Here is a 26,331-nt window from a genome sequence, read left to right as displayed (position 1 = left end):
CGGCGGACAACCAACGTAGGAGGAGCCTGCGTGGAGTCGGACCGGCGTTAGAACAAGGAGGCCGGCGGACGACGAGGACGACTCGCCAAGGGCACTTAGTTGCGTCGGCACAGTAGAGGAGCAAACGCAGCCCGGGCGCGGGCGAACCTGTTGCCGCAGCTGGCCCCGCCTGCCAGCCCGTCGAGGAGTGGGGAAGCAGCGCTGTTGCCCACAGGCGAGCCCCTGTTGAAGACCAGGTAAGAGCGCTCCACGGCGTGTGCGGCTCCAGAGGCACACGCCCGCTCTTCCAGCCGGTCTGCAACTGGCACGGCCGGCTTCACAAACAACCCGGCCTGCCCGTGTAACATCCATAATTACCTGCAATTACAGGAACACGCCCTACCTTGGCCGACCCTCTCTCCGGGGCAATGGTGCCATACGTGAGACCTCTGTAGTGCACCATAGGGATATTACCATCAGCAGGCAACGCGTGGATCATTAGGTGGCAGAGGGCCACTCTCCCCATACTTCCTCGACCAACTGCGCATTACAAGCCACAAACCCCTCCCCTGCCACCCAGATTAGAGGTACGCGTGGGCGGCAAGTCCAAACCGCACAGCCACCCCGCACCAAGCTCAGTCCCCGCACATGCCGCAGCAGCTGCTCCTGGCCCCAGACAGCAACTAACCTAACGCAATAATTAACCTGGCCCCGCCTGGGAATTCTTCTCACCATACTGCATTACTGTGTAACAGTCCAAGCGAGGACAGATAGCCATGTTCCCAACCATACCGGAACCTCATAGAGTTGGTGGTGAATTCCACCTCTGCTTGGGAACTAAAACTCATACCTCATCAGAACCATTGCAGGTTCACATAAGCAACGTCTGCTAACACAGACAGCCAACAAGGTTGCGGTCTGCCCAAAATCCCTAGGCAGCAGCACTCTGAAGATACACATTTTTGGAACCAACTATCCTGTGAGTCCCAAGTCTGCGTCGACCAGCGACGGAAGTCCTGCGCAGTCTCCGGGCCTGACCAAGCAAAGACCAACCAAAACACGCAACAACCAGCAGCCGGATCTCATAAGTCGCCCACAACATTGGTGCGAATTGCTATACGCTGTCGACCCCACCAGGTCATTACCATCATCACTCCAATTAGCTGACAACTGCATGCCAGCAGCAACCACTTCGAAGCTGATCATGGTGAAAACCGACAAGTCCCAGAGAAAACTGAATTTCAAAGCTGGCTCTTCCACTAAATCAACCAATCCCAACAGTAGACCAGAGTCACCTATACACAACGTCTCCCAAGCAGAAGAGCAATCTCAGAACTTTGACATCAGGGAAATCCTACTAGACTTGAAAGCTGGAATTGGAGGCCTGGGTAGCAAACTAGACACACTGTCCTCGAAGGTTGATCAACTCCAGCATCGCCTAGACAAACGTGCAGATAGGCTGGATGCAGTTGAACAGCGCGTGTCAGACCTAGATGATGGTGCAACATCTCTGACCTCCAGAGTAGCTTTGCTAGAGGCTCAAATGAAAGCAGTGTGCGCCAAAAATGAAGATTTGGAGGGGCGCTCTCTCAGAAACAATATCAGAATTATCGGGGTCGGAGAGCAACAGCTTTGAATCAAAATGGAGGAGCACGTTGAAAAGATCTGTGTGGAACTATTTGGAGCAGAGACTCTCTCCCAATTATTTCTCATTGAAAGGGCACACAAGAGTTCCCAATACTAAACCAATTTCAGGAGCAAACCCACGCCCGATTATAGCGAAGCTCTTAAATTACAAGGACCGCGACACGATACTCGGGGCTGCCAGAGAAAAAGGAGACCTCCAATACAAGGGAGACAACATCCAATTCTTCCCAGACTTCTCCCCAGCTGTCCAGGTGCAGAGGAGTTCATACACAGCTGTCACACGCTGACTACAGGACAATCAAATACTGTACTCAATGCTCTTCCCCGCAAAGCTTCGCATCCAGCATGAAGGCAAAGCACAATTTTTCAACACACCTGCGGAAGCCAATGACTTCGTAGATCGAGCCGGCTGTAAACATGCCTCTAACAACGCGAGGCCACAACGCAGAGACCGGATGAGGAGAGACCCACCATAAACCACCTCTCTAATAGCATGTGAAGTTGATACCGGGTCACCACCACTACCCAAAGATAACCACCACAGAGACACTATCCTATAAATTAAGGGAGCCCTCCCCCCTTGGAAGGCACCAGTGCCCCAAGCACAGCAATGTTAACTGTTTTGTTTATGGGGGAGGGATCATCATGGGCCAATTGGGGGTTGCCTACGCAGGGGAGGGATAATAGTTACATGAAGACGCCAATCGCAGTTCACCTATGCTCAATCACGGATACGCCAGAGACCCCCATCACGACGAATGTAAGATCTAACAATTCCTCACACATGCCCATGACTCAGCCGAAATCAGCCGTCCGCAACAAATCCGTCGCCACCCATCCACTCATTGTCCTGTAGATCCGTTTAAAGTAGCCATCTGGAACATTTGAGGTGGCAATCAACCAGCAAAAACCAGGAGGATCCTTCAATACCTTAGGAGACACAAAATTAGCGTGGCCATGCTGCAAGAGACCCATCGCCTTCCGACATCAGAACATCACTGGGCCCGGTCTTGGGGCTACCATAGGTACTTCTCATCATAATCATCCTATGCAAGAGGAGTTGCCATCTTGATTGACAAGAGGGCCAACTACAGTTTGATCGAATCGAAGAAAGACACAGAGGGAAGAGTTTTACTGGTGAGAGGGATCCTAGCGGGGAAGGAAATAGCCCTGGTGAACGCGTATGCCCCTAATACAGACGGGCCGAACAATTTCAACTGGGTCATGTCACATCTGGGAGAGCTTAGTTCAGCGACAATCATCTGGGGAGCAGATCTTAATACACCAATGGTCCCTCAGATTGACAAATCACACAACACAGCTAGTAAGCCTTCCAAAGCAAGTCTTCAGGTTAAAGAAATCTGCCAAGCATTCGATCTGATTGACAAATGGAGATACTCCACCCAAGACGTGAGAGAGTACACATTCCACTCAGCCGTCCACAACACCAGCTCGCGCAAAGACTACATCCTGGTGTCGGCTCGTAGCCCATTCTGTTTGGGGCTTGGTCAAATTCTCCCACAATCCTTTTCCGACCATTCGATGGTGACACTCGAACTCACTCTGTCTAGCACCAAAACACCAGTACTCAACTGGAGATTCAAGCCAGGATCACTATCAGACCTTGTGTTTGCAGCAGAACTACAACAGGAAATTACGTCATTCCTTGAGGTAAATCAAGACTCCGCCAACTCTGCTGGCACTTTGTGGGAAACACTAAAATGCTATATACGCGGAGTGTGCATGGCAAAAGAGAATGGTATCTTGAAACTGATACGAAGAGAACTGGCAAGCAGTGAACAACATCCAAAGAGCTCAAACTTAAATGCATCACCTCCAATGAACCACAGACCCAAGCTAACCTAAAAGAAGAACTGCTGAGGTTTAAAGAAACAGCCGAGCGTTAGCTGAAGTTCCTGGGGCGCAGACATCAGATCTGTCAATACGGTGAGGGTCAGAAACCAGGGGCACTACTGGCCCGCTTAATAACAATTGACAAAAAACCTGCCCGCGTGGAACATGTCTGAGATGCACAGGGAAACCTAGTCTACACAGAAGAAGAGATAGTTAACACGTTTTGTAACTTCTATCAAGAACTATATAGCTCCAAAAGCACCACATGTTCTGAGGTACTGCAAACTTCCTTAACACCGAACTATACTGGGTAGCCAGAGAACTCCATGAACCTCTAAATGCACCTATATCACTAGAAGAAATTCCGGAAGCAATCAAAAATCTCCCAAACACCAAAGCACTGGACCCGATGGTCCCACAGGGGAATTTTATAAAACCTTTGCAGCCACCATAGCCCCGATACCACTTCAAGTCTACGAAGAAGCCCTAGATCGGGGGATTCTCCCACCCACACTACGCGAAGTCAATGTGATCCTGCTACACAAGGCAGGTAAACGCCAAGAAGACTACGCCTCCTACAAGCCAATCTCCTTGATCAACCTTGACAACAAAATCCTGGCCTAAATCCTAGTGGCACGGCTACTCCCTCTCTTGCCGCACTGGTGCTGGGCGAACCAAGCCGGCTTTTGTTCCTGGGCGCAGCACGACCTACGGCATCAGAAGACTATTCGGCGTCATAGAAGCATTTGACCCAGCACAGCAAGCAATATCTGTCTTACTTGATGCCGAAAAAGGCTTCAACTCTTTCGAATGGCTCTACCTTTTCGCGACACTCAAACAAATGGGACTCAGGAACTTCTTTATCAAACTGGTCTCGCTGCTTTACAATGGCCTGCGATATTATATTACCCTAGGCAATACGAAATCCCCTAGCATCAGGTTAGAAAGCGGCACCAGACAAGGCTGTCCCCTATCAGCCCTCATTTTCACCTTAATAATGGAACCCCTAGCCTCAAGGTTGAGATCCTACCAACTTCAGAGTCCTTACCCTATAAACTAGTGGTCACCCTGTATGCTGACGATGTCATTTTATTCGTCAACGATTCCCAAACTAACCTCAACCCGATAATGCGGGAAGTGATTAAGTTTAGCAATATCTCCGGCCTTAAAACCAACCATTCTAAGTCGGTGATATTCCCTCTGACACGAGCACCTCTAAGTTCCCAGATGACCACGTTTTAAATGGGAAAACCCCAGGTCCGGTACCTGGGTTTTTATATGTCCCTTAAACCCAGCGATATATATAAAGACAACTATGTGACAAAAATGGGTTCTCTTCAGGAACGCGTTCGCAGATTTAAGTTGCTCCTACTAACACTCTGGGGTAGGGCCTCACAGATGTAAGTTGCTCCTACTAACACTCTGGGGTAGGGCCTCACTGATCAAAATGGTGATTCTCTCCAAACTCCTCTATCTATTCACAAATATACCACTACTCCTACCACGGTCCTTTTTCCAAAAAGTGAAAAGCCTCATACTGTGTGCGGTGAAACCAGCAAGGGTAGCCCACGCAGCATCGATACTACCAACGTCAAGGGGCGGCCTTGCACTTCCAGGTATAGAGAGATACTACTGGGCGGACCAGGCACAATTTTTAAGTCACTGGTACACAACACACTTTATCCGACCGCACGTACAGGTTGAACGAGCCCTAGCATCCCCTAACCTACTAACAGCTGTCATTATCAGCCGCATCCCAGTACCATACAACACGATGAACACTGTCCTGTCCACCTACGCTATTTGGAAGAAAATCGTGCGAAAATACGATGTACACATAAGGTTCTCCCCCCTGCTGCCAATCAAATTTATTCCAGGCATCCCCCTGACAGCTGAAAAAGTATTTCATTTATGGCTTAACAAAGTTAATTTACAATCCTTTGGAGACCGCTTCCCTGAGGGCACGTTTATAACTCCACAAATGGCCAAAGAGAGAGGAGGTACCTCATCACTTGACACATTCATCTACTTCAGGCTACGTAATACCCTGCAGTCCTTGCTCCCATCATTCCCCCAAAAGCCAGTGACATGGGACCTAACAAAATGTAATACAGGCGAAGGGAGAGGGGAGACTAGTGTCAATGATATATAAATCCCTGCTAACTGACACGGTAACCATCGACGCCCGAACAAAACTAAGATGGAAAACCGCCATCCATGCTACAATACCTGAAGAAGACTGGGTTTACATCCTCCGGCAAACCCAGAAAGTTGCTATAAACACCCGCTTCAAGCAAATCCATTTTAACTTTGTGCACCAAACCTACTACACCCCTGCTAAAAAACACAGACACCATCCAGAACTATCAGCACAATGTGAAAGATGTGGCACTGTGGCCGCAGACTTTTTCCACCTCGCCGGGAACTGACCCGCGGTATCCCAATTCTGGACTCAAGTCCTGCAAACAATTGCCACTATAATAGGAGAGGAGCTGTCCCCACTCCCGACGGTAGCCCTCCTAAGTCTGACCAAGTATCTGCAGCCCTTGTCGAGGAAACTTGCAACCCTTCTCCTGGTGTTGGCGTGTTGGAGGATCGCTATGGCATGGGGTCGGGGCCCAGTCCCCACTTTAGCAGCCTGGAAAAAAGACATTCTCTATTGTCAAGATATGGACACAGAATTTCTACAGACGCTACCCCTTCATGCACGTCCCCCCGACATCTGGGGTCACTACATTGCATATCTACTTTCCAACTCAGATGCCTCGGATTCTCAAACACAGTCCCCGTAAATACAGAGCGAAGACCAGAATCCATTAGCGCAACCGCGAGAGGCAGATTGTGATAATGTGGACAAGTCGGCAATAATAATCTTAGTGCCCGTCGTCATGGGTGAGGGAAATCAGAGCAGAGAATTCTGAATGGCGTAATTGGGAGAGCCCGTTCCTGTGAGGCTACGGAGGTGAGCCCACTATGCAATATTCCCCCTATGGGTGGCAGTAAGGGGGACCTCACAGGAAGAGACTCCTCTCTTGGGGATAAGGACTCCCTTTCCCATAAGGAACTCCCGTCTTACTATCCCCCGAAAACCAGTACAACTTTATTAACTGACAGACAACTTAACTGCTATTGCATGGTTTATTGTGTAAAATAATAGGAGAACAACAATATCAGCCTGGTACTGTGAAAAGTAAGAACATGAGAATAATGAAGAATGCTTCTGGAATATGCTCAGTAAAAATGTAAATGTGTGACAGAAATCACTTTGTTACCCCCTGAAAGTTAATCTGAAAAATGGTGCTTCCCCAGAACTTGCTTTATTGCACAGTTGTGAATCATAAGGCTTGCTCCACATAGATCTTGCTCTGATAGTATCACATTTCTGTGCATTATCCAACCAATGCTTCGCTGGTTGCCCTACTTTGCTTTCTGTTATGGAGAATTCTCAGAAATGTGCTAATTCCTCTCTACCTTAGAGACCCACAGCCCTTTTGCTGGACTCTAGGACTTTTCATTTCTTACCTGGAGAGAGTGAGACCTTTTTCCCACTCTCTCATGTATTTTTTTCTGTGATTTATACTCTGTGTTACTCTTACGTCCCGTCCCCTTTCCTCCATACTGCATGGGCATCCCTTCCAAGGGACGGGAGGCGGAACCTTTTTCACCAGAAAAAACCTTTGTTGCCTTTAGATTTAGAAGCGCGCTGGGGTGCGTCCCTGGGAGCATGCACTGCCCTGTCTCCGCCCTCTGGCACCACACCTCAGTCCCCTTTTCCGCATTGACCGGAAAGGGCCGAATTTAACAGCGCTCCTGGGTTTGGCTTCGGCCATGTAATTCCACGCACGGATACTTCGTCTCTTTGTCTTTTTTTTGACTTTCTTATTATTTAGGTACTCGGTCCTCAGGCTTCACGCTCCTCACTGGCGCATGTCGACTTCCACAGGGTTCAGCAGGTGACCATCCTGCAACAGGCTCTTCCCAACTTCAAACCCCCACACTCTCTGCCTACGCTGCCTTGGCCCAGACCATGGTTTGCAAGCTTGTACAGCGTGTGGCTCGCTGTCTTTGAAATTGCTGAACAGCAATCTAGCCAGGTGGAGGAGCTCTTCCAGAAGTCTCCTCCAGAGGACCTCAAGGACTACGTGAAACACTGAGCCAGGCCCAAGATAGGGCCGCTATTTTCCATCGCACCCCGCAATGGAGACTCCTTCCCAAGGACTCTCCCGCACGGGAGGGGCCGTTCAGGTCCTTGTACCAGAACATGCACTGAAGCTGCTGCAGCTAATGTCCTTCAGGCCCCTTGGATCTTCCTGGTGGCAGTGTTTAGGGACCGAAAGGTTCTTGTACCAGATTGTCATCCGAGGGGCTCCGCCCTATAACCGCAGTACATCTGAGGGGGCGCCTAAATGCAGCTCTACCGACCCCTGGGTCAAGGGTGTCACACCTACCGGGTCTTGGGCCGAGGAGCAGGGTAGGCCTCGTGATCCACAAGCAAGAGTCTTGGAGGAGGCTGGGCCCAGCGAGCCGAGCAACATGTTGCAGGCACTTGGCAGGCAGCTCGACAAGATGGCCACTGCACTAGACAGAGGCACCCGTCCGACGCCATTCCAGGAGTTCGGCGAACAAGGTGGGACTGGCCTCAACCAGGTACGTGGCCTACAGCCTATCCTTCTTATGCGCAGGGCAGCTTCCCACTGCGTCCATATGGGCAAGGTATGCAGCGGCTCCAGCAGCTCCGGGCTACCCCGTCAGTACCCCCTACCACCTCTTCGGCCAGTGAAGAGGGGTTCTTCAACAGGTTTCTCGGGCTCATGAAGTCACCTCGGATGGGGGTTATCCTCCATCACGGAGGTCCTCCCTACGATGCTAGCGGCACCACAAGCGCCTCCACCGTTTCTGTACCAGCCTCTGCCTCCTCAGCCTCCAGTCGCGGTCACTGTACTCCAGTTTCTGGCTCCGGCTACTGCTCCACCTCTTCCTCCACAGGACACAGATGAGGAGGAGGAGGATCCAGACACGTCATCCTCAGCCAGGGCCTTCCACGTCTTGCAGGGCTGGCGGAGTACCTGGGCCTACTCCAACCCAAGGTTGAACAGCCGGCAGAGGGGGTTCTGGCTGAAGTCCTCGCGCGACGCCCCTCTGCCAAAATGGGGATTCCACTGCAAACCAATGTAGTCTTCCTGGCCAAGAAGGGTTGGCTCAAGCCCCACTCATCCAGCCGGTCAATCGACACCTGGACGCCGAGTACAGGAAGATGGGGATACACTCATGCTATCGGCCCACCCTCAGCCTCACTCCTCGGTGATCGCTGCAGCATCACTATACTCCAAGCCACAGTTGTCCTCCGCCTCCGCCTCCTCCTCTGCAACGCTGCTAGGCAAGGAGGAGAAGATCTTGGAGGCTTACGGGAAGAAGCTGTATTCCAGCGCATCTTCGTCAGGCCAACGCTGATGCCATATTGACACCTCTGGCCGTGCCATCTGTATCTCCAAGGACATGAGAAGGACAGCCTGCCTCCTGGCAAGAAAATTCAACTCAGACGTCCAGGAACGCATATTAGATCTGCCGTTCGAGGGGGTGGGGGGATCTCGACCTCGAAGAGCTGGACAAGAACAAAAACAGATCACAAACGGCCAAGTCTTTATCCATCTAGACAGAGACCACGCCCAAGTCGTACACCCACTCACAGCAGCGCTCTGACAGGGGGGGGAGGTTCCGTTCCAGGAACGGAGATCCAGGCAGCCTGACCACTCGTCGTCTCAGAACCGCCCCAAGCAACAAAAGGAGTGTTGGGGGGTGGGAGGGAGGAGTAAGGGCGTTTTCCAGTCCCTCTCCTCCGCAACAGCCTCCGAGGGAAAGAAGGCATGACACGTCCATTTGAGTCCACGTGTCTCCAGTGGGGGGCAGGCTTGCTCTCCATGCACATTTCTGGCACCAGAATTTCGCGGACCCCGAGATCTTCTCTGTAGTATCCACGGGGTACTGCCTACCCATCCCAGCCTCTCCTCCCTCCATTCCCTCAAGTTGGGACAGCAACTCTTCTGGCGGAGATCCGGTCGCTTGTAGAGAGCCAGGCAGTCCTAGCCTCCCAGCGAGGCTTGGGCTTTTACTCCAGGATTTTCGCCATTCAGAAGAACAACCAGGCGGGCCTGAGAGTTGTGCTGGACCTTTCCACCCTCAACCTCTCTTTACCCCTGCAGAAATTCAAGATGGTTACACCAGCTTTTATAGCGGAGACATTGTGCAAGGGAAGACTGGATGTGCTCCCTGGATCTGAAGGATGCGTACCTACACGTCCTGATTTGGCAGCCCTATCGTTCTTTCCTTCGGTTCAGGATCAGGGGCTTCCATTTTCAATACACAGTTCTTCCTTTTGGCCTCAACTCGGCCCCCAGAGTCTTTACCGGGCTCATGAATACAGTGGCTGCCCTCCTCAGAGCACAGGGCCTCTGCATCTACCCATACCTCGACTGGCTCGTCAGGGCTACATCTCCGGAAGCGGTTCACCACTCTTCCCATGCCCTTATGAACACGCTGCACGATCTGGGCTTCTCGCTCAATCTCAAGAACTCGCAGCTGAAGCCCACGCAGACCCTGACATTCTTGGGCCTCATCTGGGACACGTGCTCCGAGAAGGTATTGCCGTCTGAGGACAATATCTTGGCCATCAAGAGGGCCACCGCCCACTTTCTCAGAAGAGAGGGGACCTCGGCATGGTGGTACCTGCATCTCCTGGGGCTCTTGGCAGTGGTCCTATTGGCCGTCCCACACACGGGATTGAGGATGAGGAGGATTCAGCTGCACTTCGCGGCCTCATGGAACCAGGAGCAGGGCTCCCAATCTGAGAGGATCAACATTCCTCCATCTCTCCACCCGGACCTAACATGGTGGTCCAGGGTCTGCAACCTACGGACGGGCAAGCCCTTTCGGCCGCCCACCCCGCAGGCCACCATCACCACAGACTCCTTGCTCGAGGGCTGAGGAGCCACTCTGGACAATCTCTCGGTCCACAGCATCTGGACGCGACAGGACAGGAATACTACATCAATTGGTTAGAGCTGAACGCCATCTGGCTAGCACTCAGAGCATTCCTACCACTGCTCGGGGGCATGGTTGTCCTCATCCAGACAGACAACTCGACTAGCATGTACTATGTCAACAAGCATGGAGGCACTAGCCCCCCCCCCGTGCAGTCTGGCAATCAGCATGTGGGAGTGGGCCCTGTAAAATGACATCTACCTCATGGCAGTCCACCGCCCGGGGGAAGCCAACCTGGAGGCGGACGGACTCAGAAGGTTGGGAGTGGACAATTACGAGTGGCAGCTAAACTACCTCGTCATTCAGGAGATCTTCAACAGGTTGAGTCATCCTCAGGTGGATCTCTTTGCCACCTGGCACAACAAGAAGTGCCCTCAGTTCGCCTCCTGGCAGGGACAGGGACCCGGCTCCCTGGGCGATGCATTTTGGCTTCAGTGGAACGGCATGAAGGCTTATGCCTTCCCGCCCACTCCACTGATTCACACAGTGATTTGCAAGATCAAGGAGTCTCGCCAACTCAACATCATAGTAATTGCTCCATGGTGGCTCGCCAGGCCATGGTTTTCAGAGCGGCGCAGCCTCTCGCAGGTGCCTCCGATTCACCTCCCGACGGGCCCAGCACATCTTCTGGCGCAACAGGGGGGCATGGTCATCCACCCTGTGCCACAGAAGCTAGCGCTCACCGCCTGTTACCTGAGCAGGTAACACTGCGGCACCTCAGCCTCTCACAGGCTCATCTGGAAATCATACAGGGCGCAAGGAGCAAGGCTACCAGAGCCCAGTATAAAAGTAAATGGACCAGATTCTTCCTCTGGGCAGACTCCAAGGAAATCGCCCCCTGGCATGGTCTTTGGACGACATGCTCTCCTTTTCAGTGCACCTCTGGTGTGCAGGTGGACACCTGCCGTACATACCTCGCAGCCATAGGGGCTTACAGGAATTCGGAGGAGGGGATCTTCTCCTCCAATTCTATTGTCAAGAAACATTTGACGGGGCTCGCAAGGCTCTACCTGCCCGTCCAGAGGCCGCACCCAGCGTGAGACGTCAGCATAGTCTTGGGCACCCTGTCGCACAAACCGTTTGAGCCAATGGCGTTCGCGGACATCAGGCTGGTCACCATCAAGACGGTCTTGCTAGTCGGCCTCACCTCAGTTTGTAGAGTCAGCGAAATACAGGTGGTGGCCGCCTCAGAGCCATATACTACCTTTCACAGGGACAAAGTAGTCCTGCGGACATACCCGGCATGTCTGGCAAAGGTGCTGTCTGCTTTCCATTTCAGCAAGGAAATAGTCCTTCCTACGTTCTTTCCAGATCCCAAGGACGAAGCACAGAGGGTGCTGCACTGCCTGGATGTCAGGTGTGCCCTGAAATTTTACTTGGACAGGACCAAGAGCTTCTGCAAATCAGATGCCCTGTTTGTCACTTTCGGAGGCTCAAGTCCAGGCTATCAGGCCTCCAAGGCCTACATATCCCGGTGGATGGTCTCGGGCCAGCACAAGCCGCTTACGGCCACGGAGTCGGTGCCAAGACAATGGCCATCGCATTCCAGCGCCATGTGCTTGGGCCCCTCTCTCGGCTTTCTGTAAGCATTACTGTTTGGATGCTGGCTCTAGATCTGATGTGGCTTTCGGACAGGCGGTTCTCAGGAACCTATTTGCTTAAGTAGGGTCGCCTCTCCACCCTGGTGCTACATTCAGTTGTAATCGCCCATGCAGTATGGAGGAAGGGGGACGGGACGAAAGAGTAATTAGAAGTTACTCACTGCAGTGACTAAAACATACTCAGTCCCCTTTCCTTCATACATCCCACCATCCTCCCCCCTAATAATACTCGTGTCATTAGGCAATGTTAAATTTATTGTCGATGCGTCAATGGGGACTGAGGTGTGGCGCCGGAGGGCGGAGTCAGGGCAGCGCATGCTCCTAAGGCCGCACCCCTGTGCGCCTCTAAATTTAAAGGGGAAGGGTTTTTTTTGAGAAAAAGGTTCCGTCCCCCGTTCCCTTGGAAGGAACGCCCATGCAGTATGGAGGAAAGGGGACTAAGAACACAGAATACATTAGTCACTGCAATGAGTGATTTATAATTTCTTTTGACTTTGCAGTCTGACAAACTCCATAGGCATCATCTTTGCATTGTGACACACAGCACCTTTAGTGCAGTGGCACAGGGAAATCTCTTAGATTTCCCCAAGGTTTAAATACCTTCTCTTGGTGAAACTACCGTTTACTACATCAATTAGTTAGAGCTCAACGCCATAAGAAGGCAGAAGAGCAGTAAAGTGAAATTGACTTTACTTACACTTTGTAACTTTCTAGACCCAGCACACACTATCTTACCATAGGGTGCTTGAGGGGTTACTTAGTATATCCCCTTGGTCTAGTTGCTCATGTAACATTTTTATGTTACCCTTTCTACAATTAATATCTGGTGGCAGTGGTTTACATTTTACTACCGGTGTGTGTTTTTACCGCGGGCTGCGTTCGCAGCTGCAGTAATGCACCCATGGGGTACCCATTTTGTCAAAATGGTCCGGGCTTCTTTTTTTGCCATTTCTTGTTGGAAAGGTCCTTCTTGAGATTTACTCAGCATGCAAAAACCAGGTTGGGCCCCTTTGTTAATTTTGTCTTTGGCGGGATTCACGAGTGAAGCCCGCCTCTGGCTCCAGTATGTCTGGCAGGGGCAGAAAGTGAGGGCAGTGCCCGGATCTCCCTGTGCTTAATCTCCTTCGTTACAGGAATGCACCCAAAGGTGATTGGTTGGATGGCTGTCCGGCAAGGACAGCCACCCTGCTTTGTGATTGACAGCTAGGTTTGAATTAATGGGAGAAACCTGCATAAAAGGTGAGGCTTTTTGGGTTGGAAGGCAGAGTCGACCACTGGATGAAGGAATCCAAAGAATTGCTGGACCGTTGGTTTGCCAGGTGAAGCCCTGCTGCTGTGCTGAAGCTCCGAATTTGTTTCGACTAGAGAAGCCCTGCAAGGACGACTTCTCCCCTTGGGTTGGTGGGACCAACCAACCCCAAAGTGAACTCGTTTGGACATCCTTTCTGAACTGGCTGTTCTTCCACTGCTGCTGCTGCTGGAACTGAAGTGCCAGGGAGAGGAACACCAAACCGAGTGGATTGCTTTTAAGTCGGACCCGAGCGCCAGGAAGATCCTCCGGACTTTCCTGAAGCAGGACTGACCAAGCCTGAGCCACCTCAACAGAGTGCTGGACCCTACAAGCGAGGAAAGTCAGAAGTGGTATCCGAGAACCGCTGTGTTGCTATTTGCTGTTGGACGCGAGCAGCTGAAACCGCGAAGTGCCACTGAATTGAAGTTTGCCCATTGCTGCCACTGACCTTCCCATTGCAGTGCAGGAGTCCCCTGATATTCTGCCTCTTGTCCCCACGACTGAGGCCCAGGAACATCAGGATCAGCAGTGCTGTACTGGAACAGAAGCCAGCTGGAACCATTTCTTCTAACCAAAGGTACTGTAAACCTCAGAGGACTTACCTCTTGTTGTGTATCCTTAGTTGCTTTCAGTTGAGACCTGTCTTGGTTGCCCTTGCAGAGTTGCTTACAGCTTTGCCCCTCACAAGCCTCACAGTTTGTGGCCCTTCAGGTCAATCTTATTTCTACAAACTTTGCTAAAAAATTGTGCAAGACTTTTGCTTACCTGCAAAGAAGATCTTCGGCTCCCCTGGACTTTGCTCAACTTACATTGGCTGTCCTGGCTCCCTGAGAGACTCTTCTTACCTCCGACTATGTGCCGTTACCTTTCCCCCAGGAAAGGGTTACATATACTTGACATTGGAAGGTTTAAAAAGTACGTAACTGCTTATGAATTATTTGTTAACCTTTGTTTTATTCCCATATCTAACCTTTACACCAAACTCAGTATTGCTCTAAATGTACCAGTGATAAATCTATGTCCACAGTGGCCTAGCTATTTTAGTCACCAGAGGGTGTAGGAAGTGTATGTGTGCCATCCCCTACGGGTATCATCTGATTTAGAGAAACAGTGTGCTTTGAAGTGTATTTTAATTGTTACATGTTTTGCTCCCTTCTAAAGAAGGCTTATATAACTGACGGTTAAAGAAATTAATAATTGTTTATTCAAGAAACATTGAGTGTAAGTGTTTATTTGAATAACTCTCACTGTGAAACTCTGTGTTACACCCCTACTGCTCACATTGACCCGTCTTGAGATAAGCCTGTCTTCCGAGCCACACTACCAACCTGTGTAGTACAGACCTATACCAAAGGTTGGGTTCCTATTGCTAGGAGGTAAAGGTTGCTGGAGTCGTCCTATAGATACTGCACACAGTCTTGCCTAACACTTTCCAATGGCTACATCTTTCCTTTCTGGCCATTCTGAAGTTGTTCTTTGGTTGTTTAATTATTGTTTTTTTTTCTGCTGTCTGAATATATGATGCATGCATACCTCTCTACCACACACATTGACATGTGTTATTCCCCTTTTAACGCCTGAAGTTTCCAGCCCCTATATCTGGTATTTGTACACAGGACCATGAGTGTTTATTTTGTGGGCTCACCTCGTTAGTAACATATAACCCCAAATGAAGAGGCATTATTGAAATATCTGTTTATATGAAATTTCAAAATTCAGACGGTTCGGAAAGATTTTCTCGTTGATGCTTTCCTTCAGTTAACACCTATGAAATCCCTCAAACTTTGGCTGTTCTTTTGAACCTGTTATAACTTTTAGAGGTAAGTGAAGCCTTGTTGCTTTACTTTTTTTGTTTAACGATTTTTATTCGTTTTTCATAACATAACTTACAGACATTGTAAATAATCTCCAATGATCCATCACATTTTTTTCTGTTCAAACCTCACCCCTTGCCGCCCTTCCCTCCCCACCCCAGCCTATTCTGCTGGCCATGTCTACATATATTGTACATTGCACTGATTTGAACTTATCCACATCTCTACTCCACAGATTCTATTGGTGCGTGCACCTGTGTCTGGGTGTCCTCCTGTGTGGGGGCTATCAGTTCTTGTAGCATATATTTCCAAGCTGTTAAATCTACATTTTTTTCCTCTTGGCCCCGCCGGGATGCTTCCTGCCATACAGAGGTTTCTGCCAGTGGCCATTTCTGGAGGTCCTTCAGCCACATGCCTATCAATGGTCCGTTGCTTGCTTTGCACCCCATTGCTATCCTACGCTTCTCAGAATATATGCTAGATCCCTCAACTTGCTGACCTGTCTCGCATGCTTTGGTCTTGGGAAGATTCCTAGCAAGCACGCTTTGGGGGATTCTGTGTCCTGTGACAGGCCAATATTAGACAGGATCCAGGCCACTCCCTCCCAATATTGGCAAATCTCCACACAGGCCCAAAACATATGCACTAGGTCTGGCCACATTTCGGCCATACCTGTTCTGTTGCTTTACTAAATTTAGCAATTTTCTTCGGAGTTAAGTATGCTCTGTGAGTGACATATAGTTGGATCAGCTGTAACTTCACATTTCTGCACACTTCTTTGTGGTACCCCATGGCCCTCCCCCTAGTTGCATCCGAAAATTATTCTTGCAAATCTGCTTCCCAGCTTTGCCTGGTCTGTATTAATTTATCATCTGGCCTTGCCATTAATACCTCGTATAGTCTGGATATTGCGTGTCCCCCATCGGAGATGTCATAGAGTGTTTCTATCGTTTCATCTTCCACCAGTATACTATCTGTTCCTGCCATTTTAATTTGATTCCTTGGAGCAGTGTGGCATAAGTTGTGTTGCCCCTCCCATACTACCAACTCTGACATAACTGCACTAAAAGTTATCGTTCTCCCCACATTTAATATATTTCCTAATGTCACCACTCCACTAGGCTCCCAGTATTTCCTAACATTCAACCTGAGCTGTGTATCTTCGCTCTTAAGCGTCACCAGTGGGATTGGGGTGAATAGGGTGCCCAAGAAGTGGCAGGCTCTTTGCCACATTGTTCTGCCTAACTTCAGCAACAGTGGGGGCTCTGTAATGTCGAGATCCACACCATCTATTTCAAAAAGAATGGGGTGCATGCCAGTTGTTGTAGCTCAGTGTCCTGTTTCAGTTCGTCTGATAGCCAGTGCATGACAAACTGAGTTGGCAGACCACAAAATATCCCTCAAAATCTGCCACTTTTTTCCCTCCTTGCTCATACGGTCTCTGTAATTTTTCCAATGACATTCTGCATCTTGAATTTTGCCAGAGAAAGCTCTGGCAAGTAGTGTTTAATGTCCTGAAGGAGGCTTTAGGTATATTATATGGAACATTCGTAAAATAGTCTAGCAGCCTCGGAAGCACCACCATTTTCAACAGTGCGGCTCTTCCCATTATTGGAAGCGGCAGTTTAGCCCAGAATTTCATGGCGTTCTCTATTTTATTCACCGTCTTTAACGTATTTTGTGCGTGTTCTGCTTTAGGGTCATGGAAAACATCTACTCCCAGGTATCTGAATGTGTCAGTTTCCCATTTAATCGGCAGCTCAGGTAATGTGCTCCGGGGTCTCCCATTGTAACCTGCCAGGGGGAATAGGCATGACTTCTGTGCATTTATTGTAATCCCTGAAAGGTCAGCATAGCGCTCGGGCACATCCAGCATATATTGTAGGTTGGTCTATGGGTTTTGTAGGTAAAGGAGCATATTGTCCGCATACAGGAAGATCAAGTGTGTATAACCCTGTATTTTGATGCCCGCCTCCTGATATTCTTTCCTTAAATGTACAGCTAGTGGCTCTAAGGCAAATATAAATAACATAGGAGACCATGGGGAGCCCTGCCTAGTGCCTTTGCCTAATCCCAATTGTTCCGATATAGTGGTACCTGTCGTAACTCTTGCTACTAGGTTATTGTATAGCAGCTTAACCCATTTAATATATGTAGGTCCAATACCGAATCCTTTCAACACCGCCAGCAGGCACTGCCATCTGACCGAGTCAAATGCCTGAACTGCATTCATCGAAGTTATCGCTATGAGCCGGGTGCTGTCTTGGGTATGGTCAATAGCATGGTGCAATCATCTCAAATTATATTATATATTCCTGCTTGGGACATAACCCGACTGATCCGGGTGTATGAGTTTGTGTATTACTGGCTTCAACCTATTAGCCATCAAAGATGTTAGGATCTTTCCATCTTGATTGAGCAGCGAGAGGGGTCTGTAAAATCAACAGTCGGTGTCAGGTATGTTGGGCTTCAGTAATGGGACAGTGATTGACTCTCGTAATGACAGTGGAAAAATGCCTTTATCAAGCGATTCATTCAGCATAGCCAACAACAAGGACGAAATCTCTGCCATGAATTCTTCATAGAACTCTCTAGGTAATCCGGCTGCCCCTGGGGCCTTACCAGACAGCAACCCCCTAATTGTGTGTTCCAACTCCTCTTAGGTTATGGGGGCTTCAAGATTGTCGACCGCTTCTACATCTAGCTTTGGAAGATCTATAAGAGCTAAGGCTTCATCTGTCTCTAGCTCTGGGGTTGCTGATGTTTCCTCATATAACTTCTTATAAAAATCGTAGAAACATTTGTTTATGTCCTGTTGCGTCTCACAAATCTCCCCATTCTTTGCTGCGATAGCACGAATCATGCTTTGCTCCGTTTCACTTTTAAGTGAGCAAGGCTAATAAGATTCCTGGTTTGTCCCCTTCGGCATGCTGCGTTTCGACATACTTCCTGTAACTCAACTTGCCTAATCTGTCCCAGTGTTCTAGGCATTCCTGCTGCAGGGCAATGGCCTCAAAAGCCCTCCCGCTGGTTAGATCCCCGAATCATTCATGGCCTCTAGTTTACTTTCCGCTTTACGTAAGTCCCTCTCTATTGCGACCTGAACTCCTTTTCGCCTTTGCGATTGCATTCCCCCTGATCACCACCTTGAAGGCCTCCCATAAAGTGTGCGCTGACGCCATGCTTCCTATATTATGTGTAAAGTACTCCCACACCCCTTCTCTTAAATGTTCCCGGAATGCATTGTCTGTGAGAGACTCGCTTCTAAGTCTCCATGTAAGGATATCTGCTCTTTTTGGGGGGGTGGGGCTGGAACCGGCCCTGTAACCACCAGCGGGGCATGGTCTGACAACATTCGGCATTGTAACCCGCCCTTTCGAATTCGCCCACGTTGTCTTCTCCTGTAAAGAGATAATGCAATCTATTGTACAGGTCTTGGGGAGCAGTGTAATGCAAATATCCAAGGGTCTGCGGGGCACAGTTCGCCATATGGCCTGCAATAATGTATTCGGGCCTTGGCAGAGTTGGCAGGGTGAGTGAACTGTCCAGCGTAGGGTTGAGCGTACAATTAAAGTCCCCTCCCCATGTCAGTGTGCCATCGCTGTGCAGGCTTATCAGTGGGTATAATGTGCAAAAGTAAGCCACCGTCTCTTGATTAGGTGTGTTAATGATACAACATTCTCTGTGTTTCACCCTACCTCGCAATACAAACATCCTACCCTCCTTATTGTGGGAAGTCTCAAGCACCCTCAAAGGTACCAACAGTGCTACCCATATTATCACGCCCCTACCATAAGCAGAGTATGGCAAACCTAGCGTTGTACCTTGCCACTTTTTAGCAAGAGCAATCTGCTTCTCTCTAGTGAGGTGCGTTCCCTGCAGGAGTGCAATGTAAATTTTTTGTCGCCTTAAATAAGTCATTATTCTGTTGCGCTTAATATAATTGCTGAGGCCCCTGACATTCCAGGATACTATTCTAATTGCCCCCCATCGCATTTAAGCATTCTGACATGTACAAGTAGTTCAATGGTCAAGTCCAACACACACATTGCGGTCCTATAGGCTAACTCCCAACTATCTACCCCAACTCCCCGACCCACCCCGCTCCCAACAACTGCTGGCTCAATACCTTGTGCTCAGACATTCGTAATTCTCGCCTTCCTCCAGGGTTTCGTCCCGATGCGTAGGCGGATACAGAACTGCTAGTATCCGAAAACAAACAAATCCAATCTGAGGTGTAGGAGACTTATATGTAGTGCGACCTTGCAATGGGCACCGCGTTGTTGGCTCCTGTAGTTAGTTAGCGACTCCTAATTCCTGAGGCTTCCATCTGGAGGTCCGATCGCCCCCATACTTAACATTACAATCTTTCACTGTGCTTAAATTGTCGTAACTTTCGCAGTGTCTATAGATCACTACTCCCTCCGCCCCTAGTTGGCAAATTCTGTGTATCCATCCATCTATGTGTGTCTTCTGGGTTGTCGAAGAAAATGGCACAACCTTTGTGAATAATGTTTAGTCTAGCCGGATACAGCAGCATATACTTCACGTTTGCTGCTGGTAGTCTCCTTTTGACCGCTATCTAGTTCATCTGTTGTTTCTGTACCTGTAGGGTGTACTCCGGGTATGCAGATATTGTGGCCGATGCCTGCTGAATTGTCCCCCCTTTACATAAATACTGCAGGATCTTTTCCCTATCGCAGTAGTTCAGTATCCATACTATTCTTGGCCTCGTCGGGGTCCCAGGCGGTGGTTTCCTCATCCGCGTCCTATGCGCCCTCAACCGTGAAGCCTTCTTCTGAAGTGTCTTTCAAGCCACTTGTGTTCCCCGCCACTTCCTTTTCAAGTGTTCCTGTGCGGTCAGCAGTGACCTCACATACTGTCTCAACAAGTTCACATCTATAGCCTCAAGAGACTCCTTCATGGATGCAATGGCGTCTAGGATCTGCTGATCTCCTTTTACAAGCATCTGTTCTCTCTGGGGTGTAGAGGTCACTTGAGCAGGGTTCTCCGTCGGGTGTGTGGTCTTGGTACAAGCCTCCAGAGTAAGTTGCTTCCCTTTGCTTCTCTGAGTTTTAGGCGCCATAATTTGTCACCGCTGTGCTCTACTGCTCCTCTCCTAAGGTTAAAATGGTCGAATGACCATTTGGTCGACACCAAATGGTCGAAATCCAAATGGTCGAATGTATTTTTTTTTTTGGGGGGGGGGGGTCCCACCCCCCAACTCCCCTTCTTATATATTATTTTTTTTTAAACCAAACAAATTGAAAAAAATATAAATAAATAAAAAAAAAATTCGACCATTTTTTTTTCGACCATTTGGTTTCGACCAAATGGTCATTCGATCTTTTTTTTTCAACCAAATGAGCGGACACCCTCTCCTGATGGCTGTGCTGCTTGGACACGCCGGTTTTGCTGCTTATTGTTTTATCTTCGCAGTGGGATTCACCACTTTATTGCCGCCTGTATCTTGAATATTCTTGCATAGTTGGCAGGTGCTCCTTGTGCCCTCTTGGATGGAATCAGCACTGCTTGGTTGTTTTGTCCATATCCTGTAGCGGGTCGTTTGCATGAAGTCTACCGCGATATTTAGTGCTTACACCACAGTGGATTGCTTGGCTAAATGCCACTTGGCTGCATATGTTCCGTGTTGTGGCCTACTGATGTCCTGCAGACGCTTTAGTCTGCTGGGTGTCGGCAGCTCTAGGCTTCTAGAATCTGGCCTGCACCTTCACTTGTATAAGACCATCATTCACCAACACTCTATATTGATTTATGCACCCAGGTGGGAAGTAGCCATACATTTTTCCTGCTCGCTAGTACCAGCTTCTCCATATCGTCCCTTGTGTAGTTGCAGTTGTTTTGTTCTTGTAATGTGTCACTCGTGTCCCCTGATTGGGCGAACCTGTTGAAGTCTTGTACTGCTGTTCTTGGATTGTAGCCCGTACTGTGGCATTACTTGGGCTCCCACTCATGTGTTGCACAGAACCAACACTGCTCAGCGTCGAGACGCTGTGCCTGCCTGCTATCCCTTTTGTTCGGGCGCCGTGGGCCCCTTAATAGGCAGTGTGTCGTGCCCCTGCAGCTTTGACGACCCTGTGCCATCTCCGTATCCCTCCTGATGTGCCAGCCACGCACGTACCTTTTCGCCAGAATGTTCTGGGTTGGGGTTTGACCCAGCCCGTTCTGTAGCTTCCCACTGCTACCAGGCTCAGTTCTGGAAGCTGGCAGCTATGCAGCACGGCTCCTTCATCGCCTCTTCTCTGGGGTATCACCACTGCCGGCGGATTCTTACTGTTCTTGTGCCAGTGCCGATGAACACAAGGCACAGCAAAATGGAGGAGGCACCCCCGATAACCCGGGCAGTGTCCTCACTTGGTTCCCCCCCTTCCCCCACTGTAGGAAGGAGGGGGGAGGAGCCATGAGAAGGCTGCAAAGGAACAGAAATCCCGTGAAAGGGAAAGCGCGGCATAACTGGGAAAAAGCCTGCGAAGGGCAAACAAAAGAAAGGGGAGGAGTTTCCCCCTTTATATCGAGCGAGGTCAGCACGGAAGGCAGCATGCAGCTGCAGCCGTGGAACACCCGCTCGTGAGACAACAGAAGAAGGTTTCGTTTTGACGAGCTACAACAACGCCTTACCTGGGATCGCAAAGACTATGTCCTGCTGGTGCGCCGTCAGACACTGACGAGATCAGCTGTGGGGGCATCGCCGCTGAGAGGAAGATCAGCTGGGAGCTCGTCTTTCCGACCAAGTCCGCCGCGGTGCTGTGGAAGGCGGGACCATTGGCAACTCCTGCCCACTGCGATCCCGGAAACTGCCGGGTAAGTAGAGACCACGGCACACTTGAAGGGAGGAGCTTCGGCGGACTCGGAAGCAGCGTCGCCGTGAAGGAGAGCCGCTGGGAGACTTCGAGACGGAGAACAGCCCATGATGCGGGGAGGCGAGAGCGCCGTGGGCCGCCCACCCTTGCAGAAAAAGAAGTCGCTGCTGAACTGGGCTCATCGAGGGGGTGGAGCGGCAAGAGAACGGGCAGTGCAGTCAGCAGCTGCTTATGAACTGAAGCAGTTGAGAGGCTCGTGGGGTCAAAACTGGCACAAAGAGTTGCCGGATGGCGGAACAAGGAGCTAGCCACAGAGGAAGATCCACAGGAATCATGGACTTGGAGGCTTTCATCGCAATGGCCAAAGTGGTTGTGGCCAAGCACGGCAGCAACTGGATGGAATCCTTGGTCAGCCAACCAGGGGAAAGCCAGCCGGGTACCAGTGAGAGGCCTGAATCACCATTAATGTTTCAGGACGAGGAAGAGTTAGAGGATCAAGAGGATGAAGGACTGATGGAAGGGGATGAAGAAGCAACAAGAAAGAGGAAAAGAGTGATGACGCAGAGGGGGAAAGCGAGAAAAGAGCAAGCCACGAGCAACAGGAAAGCGAGGACAGGGCCCGCAAAAAGCAGAGGAAAGACTCAAGAGGTTGAAGCCGTACCGGCACATGCACCTGTGACTACTCCCATGATTCTGGGAGCTCCCAACACGTCTGCAACCAGATCGGTGGCGGTGATGGAGGATGGACCAGCTTCTATGGAGATAGTGAAAGGTATGGTGTTGCAATGTATGCAAGCCTGGGGGAGTGGGGCCAATGGGCCACTCTTGAGTGGGAATGTTGATGCATTTAATCAAATGGAGAGCGGGTCAACTGTATTGCTTCAAAAAGGGGTGACACCTGTCCCAGAGGGAGGGGCCATTGGGGGCTGCCAGCCGGCAGGAGGCCTCTCTGGTCTTGGGGAACCAGGGGCAGGAGTACAATGGCCTGGGGGATGGCCCACTATGCCAATACTGAACGGGGGAAATCACCAAACATTAAGTCAAGGGGCTAACAGGGCGGGTAATGGGGACACTGGGAACCATGCAGCATTACAGGTTCCTCTGAGCCAACAGCCCATAGCGGTATCCACCTGGACCCCAATAGTTGGGGGCGGCATGGGGAATCAGTGGGGTGCAACTGCTGGAATGGTCGCTCAGCCATCCACATGGTGGGGGCAAGGGGTAGCCAACATGGGAGTACCTCAAGTCACCAATGTGGAACAGGATGGAGGATGGGGTACTATGACACCGTATGGGAGGACTATGCCAGGTTTTTCACCATTCAGGGTGTCAGTGAATTCTTTGTCATGGCACATTCCAATGTCGGTCAAAGAAAGGGTTTGGAAGAAAGAATTCATAGAGATCCTGGAGTTCGTGGGAATGGAGCCATTCGGTAACGGGTTAAAAGAATTATCTGAGAAAGAGAAGGAGTAAAGGGATAAGGAGACACCCAAGACCGAGGCATCCATTCATAACTGGATAAAAGCCTTTATGATATATACCTCCATAATGATAGAAAAATACCCACAGGATGCATATAGCCACTACATCCATGATATTTATTTAAAGCGGGGAGGAGAGGGCTGGCTACAGTATGATCGGGCATTCCGCTTAAAAATGCAGGTGTGGCCAGCTCTGGCTTGGGATGAAATGGATGTGGGAGGTGTAGTGGATAAGCTGGTACTTACTAATGAAGGGGGTGAAAAAGCCACGGGAGAGAAGTCCCAGGTATGGAGGGGCAGGGGTGGCTTAACCCGGCGGGGAAGGGCGTCCTTTCGCGGGCACTCCTCCTGGAGTAACAGAACCAGCTACCAGGGGGAGCAGGCTGAGTGCTGGAGGGTCAATGCAGAGGAAGATTGCCCATTTGGCACACCCGAGGGGAGGGTTCAGCAAGGAGCACAGCTCCTCAAACAGTGAAGGAAGACGCAGGGGCAGCCCTAAAGAAAAAAGCAAGGTCAGGAAAGAATGAAGTAAGTAACATGCTGGCAGAAGTTGCTCCAGTAAGAATGTGTAATGAATTGATTAAAAGTGGGCTACCAACCCCGGTTAACATACAAGCTATGACTCCATGGTTGAATAAGTATCATAACTTTGAAGATGCTAGGTTGTTGTGGGAAGGCTTCAGGTTCTTGTTTATTTTATCAGCAATTCCGGCAGCAGAGGTTTCACTCGCAGCCTCTGTTCCTCTGTTCCTACGTGGCTGCTTCTGCAATAAGCCCGTACCAGCACCTTGAGTAACTTGCTGCACGTCGGGTGTGTTTTTCATACTGGACCCCTCATTCGCTTATTGTTTCTCAGCTCACTCTACCATCATATAACAGTTGTGCTGGATTGAGCTGGGCTGTTGCCGTTGTCGGCTTTTCTGCGTCTAATGACATGTCTTTCGGTGCCTCCTCGCTTCTCAGATCTACTGTTTAAGATCTGCGCTGACTCCATGCGCCTCTACCCTGCAGGGCACAGACTCCAGTATCTATGCTCGTTGCCGTCCCCCACTTTACAGCCTGACCTGCATGTTTGGCCATGACCGCCTCCTTTGTCTCATGTGGGGCTAGCTTCTCAGGCGCTACTTTTCCAAATTAACGGGACTTCTTCACTTCCGAGTGTGGGTCAGTATAATCTGTTTCATGTGCAGCTCCCATGAGGAGCGCCGCTTTTCTGTTGTATATGATGTTGTCCTTCTAAGGTGCTTCTAGGATCACACCAATGACGGTTGTAACAGTACTTTATGTTGCATGCGTCTGGATTTTGCACGTCCATGCCTTCAACGATCTGGCTGGTCGGCAGCTCTGCTGCTCCAGATGCCGTGCGGAGTTCCCTAGGCTGTGGTCGTCTCACTAAATCACTTGCTGTACTGCTCTTTTTTGTGTCCCTGTCCTCAGGCACTCTGTAGAGCCCTGTCTCATATGCGCCACCATCTTCTTCCTTTCTTCCTTCGGGACGGCCTTCGATCAGCTCGATTTTTGTTCAGAGGGTACCACTAGTTTTATCACTTCACCCGGCGATGCACGTCATGTGCTTGCAAGCGGTGCCGATCTCACTGGCACAGAGGCATCCATTATACCTCAGTTTCTGAAAAGGGTCGTGTTCGAATCACAGGAGCCACTGAAATCGCATCCTAATTCATGGCTGCTTAGCCACGCCCACCCTTGTTGCTTTACTTACCTTGATTAGCTCGTCTGTTTTGGGGGCACTAATCAGTACCTAATGCTATCAGTGCTGGGGGCGTTATCCTCCATCACAAACTTCCTCATATAATGTACTATCCCAGCTCGTGGAACTCCGCTTCCACGAGCCCAGTGTTCCAGCCCCAATCCCGAATCCAAGATTCAAGCTTTTCCGTTCCGTTTCAGTTACTCTGGTCCGACCTCTTGGGGCCGCCGAATAAAGCTCCTGAATTCATCTTGTGCTTCGCCTCTTTACTTCAATTGGCGACAAGGAGGTGAACCGTCCCCCAGAGCGCATCGGACTGCTCCAGCTGCCAGCCTCGTCCCACCGCAACGAGGCGATATCCGCTTGCCGCCGCCGCATACATACGGCAGCGCCCCTCCCTGATCCCGGGTAGAGGGCTGCGCAGCTGCAGAGCAGGTGCCCCGTGTAGTGAGACTGGCCCCAACAAACAAGGTACGACTCTAATTTATTTGGGGTTTCGGGCACCAGACACCTTCGTCACGCGCCATTACGCCCATGCGCAGCCCACACCAACCAACGGCAGAAAAAAAAAAGGACCTCAAAACGTGCATTACGTGCAGCCATTTTGTTGTCATATCTCTGTTGCCATAGTGACAACGTTATCGAGCACTTCCCGATCCTCCACAGCCGCTAAACAAATCCTTTGCCCGATACAAGGGCCCCCATCTGCTCTTAATGAAGACCAAGACACTCAAACCAGATGCCTTGATTATACAAAAACAGTGACCCACGAAGTAAAATAACAAACACAACGCCTTTTCATACTCAGTGACTTTTGCAATCCAGAGACACAAAAAGAAATATATATATATTTTTTCTGGTCTGCCTCATAACACAAGTTTTCAGCACAGTTTCATCCTCAGCCTCAACTCTCCTGTCAACTATTCCAACACAGCTTTGCATTTTCCATCATGCAAAACATCCCTCATCCGGCCAAATTTCTCCCCTGCAATGGGACACCAGCCTCTCCCTGGGAACAATGGATCGTTGGGTTCCACATCTACCTGAGAGCCATTGGTGGCAAAAATTCAATGATGACCTCAAGGAAGCAACACTCT

General features: G+C 50.0%; 1 protein-coding gene across 4 annotated transcripts in view; it reads left to right on the top strand.

The window, feature by feature from the left end:
- TRANK1 (tetratricopeptide repeat and ankyrin repeat containing 1) overlaps window positions 1–26,331 on the top strand; it is a 2,632,183-nt gene that overhangs the window by 870,433 nt on the left and 1,735,419 nt on the right. The window lies entirely within an intron of this gene.

Source organism: Ambystoma mexicanum, chromosome 5p (genome assembly GCF_040938575.1).
Source record: "Ambystoma mexicanum isolate Mex_15411 chromosome 5p, UKY_AmexF1_1, whole genome shotgun sequence".
In the NCBI taxonomy this organism is placed as follows: Eukaryota; Metazoa; Chordata; class Amphibia; order Caudata; family Ambystomatidae; genus Ambystoma; species Ambystoma mexicanum.
Note: the sequence above shows the minus strand (reverse complement) of the source record. Positions and strands in the feature narration are given on the sequence as shown.